Raw genomic sequence first — 8,925 nt, forward strand, 5'->3', positions numbered from 1 at the left:
TTTGTCTGATGAGGGGTTGGTGAAGATCTTCTCCCAGTCAGAAGGCAGCCTTTTTGTCCTACTGACAGTGTCCTTTGCTTTACAGAAGCTTCCCAGTTTCAGTAGATCCCATTTATTCATTGTTTCTCTTATTGTCTGTGCTACTGGGGTCCTACTTAGGAAGAGGCCTCCTGTGCCTAAATCTTGTAGACTACTTCCCACTTTCTCTTCTATCAGGTTCAAAGTGGACAGATTAATGTTGATGTCTTTAATCCATTTGGACTTGATTTTTGTGCATGGTGATAGATATGGATCTACTTTCATTTTTTTACAGGTTGACATCCAGTTATGCCAGCACCATTTGTTAAAGACGCTTTCCTTCTTCCATTGTATACCTTTAGCTCCCTTGTTGAAAATTAGGTGTTCGTAAGTTTGTGGGTTAATATCTGGGTCTTCTATTCGATTCCATAAGTCGACTTCTCTGTTCTTATGCCAATACCAAGCTGTTTTCAATACTGTAGCTCTATAATAGAGTTTGAAGTCAGGGATGGTAATGCCTCCAGAAGTTCTTTTATTGTATAAGATTGTTTTGGCTATCCTGGGCTTTTTGTTTTTCCATATAAACTTGATTATTGTTCTCTCAAGGTCTGTGAAGAAGTTTGATGGGATTTTGATGGGGATTGCATTGAATCTATAGATTGCTTTTGGTAGAATTGCCATTTTTACTATGTTGATTCTCCCAATCCAAGAGCAGGGGAGGTCTTTCCATTTTCTGGTATCCTCCTCAATTTCTTTCTTCAAAGACTTAAAGTTTTTGTCAAATAGGTCTTTCACTTCCTTGGTTAGAGTAACCCCAAGATATTTTATGCTATTTGTGGCTATCATGAAGGGTGATGCTTCTCTGATTTCCCTCTCTGCTTCTTTATCCTTTGTGTAAAGGAGGGCCACTGATTTTTTGGAGTTGATCTTGTATCCTGCCACGTTACTAAAGGTGTTTATCAGCTGTAGGAGTTCTTTGGTAGAGTTTTTGGGGTCGCTTATGTACACTATCATATCGTCAGCAAATAACGAAAGTTTAACTTCATCCTTTCCAATTCGAATCCCCTTGATCCCCTTATGTTGTCTTATTGCTATTGCTAGAACTTCAAGCACTATATTGAAGAGGTATGGAGAGAGTGGACAGCCTTGTCATGTTCCTGATTTTAGTGGAAAGGCTTTGAGTTTCTCTCCATTCAGTTTGATGTTAGCTGTCGGCTTGCTGTATATTGCTTTTATTATATTTAGGTATGATCCTTGTATCCCCAGTCTCTCCAACACCTTTATCATAAATGGGTGTTGAATTTTGTCAAATGCTTTTTCAGCATCTAGTGAGATGATCATATGGTTTTTTTCTTTCAGTTTATTTATATGATGGATTACATTGATAGATTTGCGTATGTTGAACCAGCTCTGCATCTCTGGAATGAAGCCGACTTGATCATAATGGATAATTTTTCTAATGTGCTCTTGGATTCGGTTTGCCAGTATTTTATTGAGAATTTTCGCGTCGATGTTCATGAGTGAGATTGGCCTGTAATTCTCTTTCTTGGTTGTGTCTTTGTGTGGTTTTGGTATTAGGGTAACTGTAGCTTCATAAAAGGAGTTAGGCAGTGACTCTTCTGTTTCTATATTGTGGAATACATTAAGGAGTATAGGTATTAGCTCTTCCTGAAAGTTCTGGCAGAATTCTGCATTGAAACCATCTGGTCCTGGGCTTTTTTTGGTAGGAAGATTTTTGATAACAGCTTCTAGTTCTTCACGACTAACAGGTCTATTTAGATTGTTCACCTGGTCTTGGTTCAACTTTGGTATATGGTACTTATCTAAAAAAATGTCCATTTCTTTTACATTTTCCAACTTTGTGGCATATAAACTTTCGTAGTAAGATCTAATGATTCTCTGAATTTCCTCTGTGTCTGTGGTTATGTCCCCCTTTTCATTTCTGATCCTATTAATTTGCAAGTTCTCTCTCTGCCGTTTGATTAGTTTGGATAGGGGTTTGTCAATCTTGTTAATTTTCTCCAAGAACCAGCTTTTTGATTCATTGATTCTTTGAATTGTTTTCTGTGTTTCTATTTTGTTGATTTCAGCCCTCAGTTTGATTATTTCCAGTCTTCTAAACCTCCTGGGTAAATCAGCTTCTTTTTTTTCTAGAGCTTTCAAGTGTGTTGTTAAGTCTCCAATGTGTGCTCTCTCTGTTTTCTTTAGGTGGGCACTTAGTGCTATGAACTTTCCTCTTAGCACTGCTTTCATAGTGTCCCATAGGTTTGAATACGTTGTGTCTTTGTTTTCATTATATTCAAGGAAGACTTTAATTTCTTTCTTTATTTCTTCCTTGACCCAGGGGTGATTTAGTAGTTGACTGTTCAACTTCCATTAGTTTGTTGGCTTCCTGGGGGTACCATTGTTGTTGAATTCTAATTTTAATCCATGTTGATCTGACAAGACACAGGTGGTCACTAATATTTTTTTGTGTCTGTGGAAGTTTGCTTTGTTACCAAGTATGTGGTCAATTTTCGAGAAGGTTCCATGAGCTGCAGAGAAGAAGGTATACTCTTTCCTATTTGGGTGGAGTGTTCTATAGATGTCTGTTAAGTCCATTTGATTCAGTACCTCCAGTAAATCTCTTATTTCTCTGTTAGGTTTCTGTCTGATTGACCTGTCCATTGGTGAGAGAGGAGTGTTGAAGTCTCCTACTATTAGTGTGTGTGGTTTGATGACTGCCTTGAGTTCTAGAAGAGTTTCTTTTACATATGTGGGTGCCTTTATATTAGGGGCATAGATATTCAAGATTGAGACTTCTTCCTGATGAATTGTTCCTGTTATGAGTATGAAATGTCCATCTCCATCTCTTCTGATTGATTTTAGTTTGAAGTCGATTTTGTTAGATATTAGAATGGCCACACCCGCTTGTTTCTTAGGTCCATTTGCTTGGAAAACCTTTTCCCAACCCTTTACTCTGAGTAGGTGTCTGTCTTTGTGGTTGAGGTGTGTTTCTTGTAGACAGCAGAATGTTGGATCCTGTTTTAGTATCCAATCTCTAAGTCTGTGCCTCTTTATAGGTGAGTTGAGACCATTGATATTAAGTGATATTAATGACCAGTGATCGATGAATCCGGTCATTTTTTTGGGTAGTAGTGTGTATGTGTTTTCCTTCTTTGAGTTGTGCTTGTGAAGGGTCGCTAGATGTCTGAGTTAATGTAGGCAGTGTTGGGAATGTTGGATTCCTTGGGTTGTGATTTTCCTTCTAGTATTCTCTGTAAGGCTGGATTAGTAGCTACGTATTGTTTAAATTTGCTTTTATCCTGGAATATTTTGTTTTCTCCGTTGATAGTGAACAATAGCTTGGCTGGGTAAAGTAGTCTGGGTTTGCATCCATTGTCTCTTAGTTTCTGCAGTACCTCTATCCAGGACCTTCTGGCTTTCATGGTTTCCATCGAGAAGTCTGGTGTAAGTCTGATAGGTTTACCTTTATAAGTTACTTGACCTTTTTCCTTTGCAGCTCTCAATATCCTTTCTTTAGTCTGAATGCTTTGTGTTTTGATTATTATATGACGAGGGGATGTTTTTTTCTGATCCAGTCTATTCGGTGTTCTGTATGCTTCTTGAACCTTCATAGGAATATCGTTCTTTAGGATGGGAAAGTTTTCTTCTATAATTTTGTTGAGTATATTTTCTGGACCTTTGAAATGCAATTCTTCTCCTTCTTCTACTCCTATTATTCTTAGATTTGGTTTTTTTATTGTGTCCCACAGTTCCTGAATGTTTTGTGATGAGAATTTGTTGGATTTGCTGTTTTCTTTGGACAGAGTGTTTAATTTCTCTATGGTGTCCTCAGAGTCTGAGATTCTCTCTTCTATCTCTTGTATTCTGTTGGTTAAGCTTGTTTCTGAAGTCTCTGTTCGTTTACCCAGATTTTCCATAGCCAGCCGGCCCTCGGTTTGTGATTTCTTCATTGACTCCATTTCAGTTTTCAAATCTTGGACTGTTTCTATTACCTGTTTGATTGTTTTTTCTTGGTTTCCCAGAATTTCATTTATGGATTTACTCATTTCTTCAAACTTTTTGGTATATTTCTCTTCCAATTCTTTACTCATTTCCTCAATTTTTTTGTTATACTTATCTTCCATTTCTTTACGGCAGATTTTCACCTCCTGTTTAAGTTCCTCTATTATTTTCATAAAGAAGCGCTTAGAGTCGATTTCTTCTATTTCTTCTGGAGTAGGGTGTTCAATTCTTCTAGTTTCGAGCTCCCTGGATTCTGGCGATGTCATGTTGCCTTTCAGGTTGTTGGAGGAATTCTTGCATTGGCGCCTGCCCATCTCCCCCACTCTGGATGAAACTCCTCAGCACTTTCTGGATAGAACTCCTCAGCACTCTCTGGGTAGGACTTCACAGCACTCTCTGGATAGAGCTCCTCAGCCCTCTCTGGGAAGAACTGCTCAGCAGGGCAACAGGGCTAGCTGGTTTCCCAGGACCCAGGAGACAAAGGGCCCGCAGCAGTGGGGGGAGGGGAGGGGTCCCTTGGAACACCGAAGACCCTGCTGCAGAAGCTGAGGGGGGCAGGGCTGTCCTCCCTTCCCGGAGAGGCAGGCAGGCTGCCCAGGCTAGCACCCACTCACCTCTCTGGGAAGAACTGCTCAGCAGGGCAACAGGGCTAGCTGGTCTTCCCAGGACTCAGGAGACAAAGGGCCCGCAGCAGTGGGGGGAGGGGAGGGGTCCCTTGGAACACCGAAGACCCTGCCACAGAAGCTGAGGGGGGAAGGGCTGTCCTCCCTTCCCGGAGAGGCAGGCAGGCTGCCCAGGCTAGCACCCACTCACCTCTCTGGGAAGAACTGCTCAGCAGGGCAACAGGGCTAGCTGGTCTTCCCAGGATTCAGGAGACAAAGGGCCCGCAGCAGTGGGGGGAGGGGAGGGGTCCCTTGGAACACCGAAGACCCTGCCGCAGAAGCTGAGGGGGGCAGGGCTGTCCTCCCTTCCCGGAGAGGCAGGCAGGCTGCCCAGGCTAGCACCCACTCACCTCTCTGGGAAGAACTGCTCAGCAGGGCAACAGGGCTAGCTGGTCTTCCCAGGACTCAGGAGACAAAGGGCCCGCAGCAGTGGGGGGAGGGGAGGGGTCCCTTGGAACACCGAAGACCCTGCCGCAGAAGCTGAGGGGGGCAGGGCTGTCCTCCCTTCCCGGAGAGGCAGGCAGGCTGCCCAGGCTAGCACCCACTCACCTCTCTGGGAAGAACTGCTCAGCAGGGCAACAGGGCTAGCTGGTCTTCCCAGGACTCAGGAGACAAAGGGCCCGCAGCAGTGGGGGGAGGGGAGGGGTCCCTTGGAACACCGAAGACCCTGCCACAGAAGCTGAGGGGGGAAGGGCTGTCCTCCCTTACCGGAGAGGCAGGCAGGCTGCCCAGGCTAGAACCCACTCACCTCTCTTCATTGTCCTCATTTATTGCACAGTTGTTTATTCTCTTAGTCTTTAAATTAGATACATGTTAAGAATTGTAGATCAATAGTCATCTATGTCTGTCATATTTATGGTTAGACTAATCAGGTTCTTTAGATACATAGAGATTATATATAAATAGTCTTCAACCTCTTCGAAGAGCTGTAGAAAATGGCATTTAATTTAATCTTAATGTTTTGTGTAGTGAGACACAATCACTCCTGGCAATACCGACCTATACCCGAGAGATTATTGAGTACCAAAGACACTCCACTTGGAGCTTGTCTTCTTGACAAAACTGGCCTCTGGGTAAGGAACTGCCCATACCTCAACTACTGACAAATACACGGTATCCGGAAATGGATAAACAGAACTGTCAAATCTTGCCAAGACAGGGTAAGACGGTTTTGAAAAATCTCTTGCCTGTTAAAATCCGGAAATGGATAAAATCCGGAAATGGATAAACAGAACTGTAAATCTTGCCAAGACAGGGTAAGATGGTTTTGAGAAATCTCTTGCCTGTTAAAAATAATCTGTCAGTTATTCTAGGCCTTAGTCAAAGTTGGGTGCTTCAACGCTGCAAACAGGTCTTTGGTGATTGCCCAGGTAGCCAGTTGTCTCTGTGACTTGTTGCATGTTTTGGAAGTTCTTTGATTGCACTTTCTAATTACTCAGGTAACATTATTTCCCTTCTCGGATCTTCTATGGGGTTGAAGACTAGATAAATGTAGCTTCTTTCCTCTCATGACTTGGCCAAGTTATTTATTATACAAGACTTTAGCTAGTTAGAATAGGATGTTTGTACTTATTGTATATAATTGTGTAGGTTTGTACTTACTGTTTATAATTTCATAGTAGGCTTAGAACTCTCTTACTTAAACAAAAGGGGGAGGTGCTGCGGGAGTATCTTCTGCTGCTTCAGCCAATAGTCACTGAAGCACGAGCCCATGGTGCTGCAGGAGGGCCTTCCGCTCTGTCAGCCAATAGCCGCTGAAATACCAGCCCACTGGGGCGTGGTATATTTCTCTTTTAAAAAAGAGCCACAGATCTCGGCTCAAGCCTCTTGGTTCTGGCGCTTGGTCCCGGCTCCTGCTCCCGGCTCCTGCTCCAGCGACTAGGCGCCCTTACTGATGGTTTATGGTGTATGTAAGTTTTACCCCCCAAAATAAATAACCCCTTAAAGCATAACTGGTGTGGGATTGATTCGCCGATACAAGACCAAGGACTATATGACTTGGTCTTTATAAGCTCCTCTGCTTATATAAACTTATATAAACTTGGCTTCCAGTTTCATTTTCATGGGACTCCTGTGTGTGTGAAGGAATGTTCTAATTCTTTTGCCATCTCTTGGGGTTTCTTTCCTCCTGTTGATTTGTCTCATCCAACTCTACGTGATTTTCTTTTTTATCATGTCCTATTTTGTTTTGTTGTTGCCTCTTTGATTTGAAGCTTGCTCTTTTCTAATTAGAGACAGAAAGAGAGTAGATCTAGATTTGGGGGAGGTGGAGAGGACCTTCAAAAAATAGAGGGAGGAAAAACTGTAATAAGGATGCACTATATAAGAAAATAACCTATTTTCGATAAAAAGAACCTTAAAACTCTTAAAGACAGTCACATTGCTTTTCATATTGCTTCCATCTTCTGGCCAGTCAAAGTAATTTGAATTATCTTTGGCTTTTCTGTCGATGATCAATAGATCCATAGTTAGGGGGTTGTGTAAATAGAATAGATTCTATATGCAATATAAGTCTTCCCACTTTAAAACTAATGCATCTGGATCCTTAATACATATGTAAAAATCTGCCTCAGAGCAGTTCTTACACTGGGCTGTTTGGTTGTTTGTTTTGATTTGAGCTAATCTTCTATAGTTTAAAGAAAGTTTGTAAATATCTACTGCTGTCTGTTAACTTATATTAAAGCATTAGCTCTCTACTCGCTCTGGATTATTTTGAAAGTGTAATCTATTTCCATAAACTCCAGTTCCTTGCCTGTTAGACTGGTCTATTAATTGTGCCCTTATAGTGAAAGACCCAACAGATCATGGCATTTCAAGTGAGTCTCACCCTACTGTTGCTACTATCACCCATGAGATACAGCAAAGGCAGTTCTCATTTTTGTCAAATCTAAGCTAAATTTAAAAAAGTTTCATGGACATTTATTTCACCTTTATTTTATCTTTTACATTATACACTGAAGGAAGAGAAACAAAAACAAACTTCTTTTTCATTGTTGGAAATCCATGGTTGTGATTCTGTTTATCCCATAAAAGGGGAGAATAGTTGGAATAAAATGTAAATCAGGTTTCTGTCAAATACAGGACAAAGTGCCTCTCTCAGGATCTCCTGTTTTTTTCTTATGATCTGGTTCCCATAAACCTCACCAGAAAGTGCTATACTCCCCAGCTCCTAAATGCCATCATATCTGGGGTGAATGAAAAAGAAGCTCCACAGAGAAAAGGAGCAGAATTATCTCTCCCCCGTGCATAATTTATCTTGTTAAAAGCTGTCTTTTATGTAATATTTCCTGTTCCTCTTCTCAGGCCTGTATTTTGTCTATCTGTCCAAGAAAAGTTCAAGTGTGTAAGTGAAGAGTAAAGATATATTTGAGATCTGACTTGTGATCTTCAAAATGTGTAGCTAATGAGCCTCTTTAGTCATTTAAAGAATCTGGAATCCTGATTATATGCATCCAATGACACTGAAAATTCTAAAATGGAATGAAGTAGTAGGAGATACACTAGCTGCTGGAAAACAATTGAAAACAACTGATGTAGAGTTTAGAAGATGAGATTCACGATCCCTGGCCGTACTCCCAATATGTTTAGAGAGTGAACTATGAAGATGGAGTGAAAGAAGGCAGTGCCTGTAGTTTCCAGATCTATGGTTCTGTTTTTTGTCTTGGATTCTTTGGAATAAGCGATATGTTTTACATATAGTAAAATGGTCTGCCTTTTTGAACTTTTGTGTGAAAGCTTTCCCTTCTGCATAGAATTTCCTGATACATGAGGTTCTTTGATATCCAGAATCCCTGTCTTGTTAAGTCATCAGAAGAAAGAAAAAGACTTGAGTACACAGTGCAACACACTTCATTTCCTCAAATTGATAGGGACCAGGGCATTATTTAGAATCAGAATATTGAAATATTTGTCTACAAATTTCTTTTTTTCTTTCCTTTCTTTTTTTTATTTGTTTGTTTATAAAAATTTCCACTTCCTCCCCTCCTCCCCATACCCTCCCATTCCCCCCACTCCCTCTCCTCCCCCCCACTCCCTCTCCTCCTCCCACTCCAGTCCAAAGAGCAGTCAGGGTTTCCTGCCCTGTGGGAAGTTCAAGTTCCTCCCCCCTCCCTCCAGGCCTAGGAAGGTGAGCATCCAAACAGACTAGGATCCCAAACAGCCAGTATATGCAGACGAAACAAGACCCAGTACCATTGTCAATGGCTTCTCAGTCAGCCCCCATGTTAGCCACATTCAG

This window comes from Myodes glareolus, chromosome 1 (assembly GCF_982192425.1).
Source record: "Myodes glareolus chromosome 1, mMyoGla1.1, whole genome shotgun sequence".
Lineage (NCBI taxonomy): Eukaryota > Metazoa > Chordata > Mammalia > Rodentia > Cricetidae > Myodes > Myodes glareolus.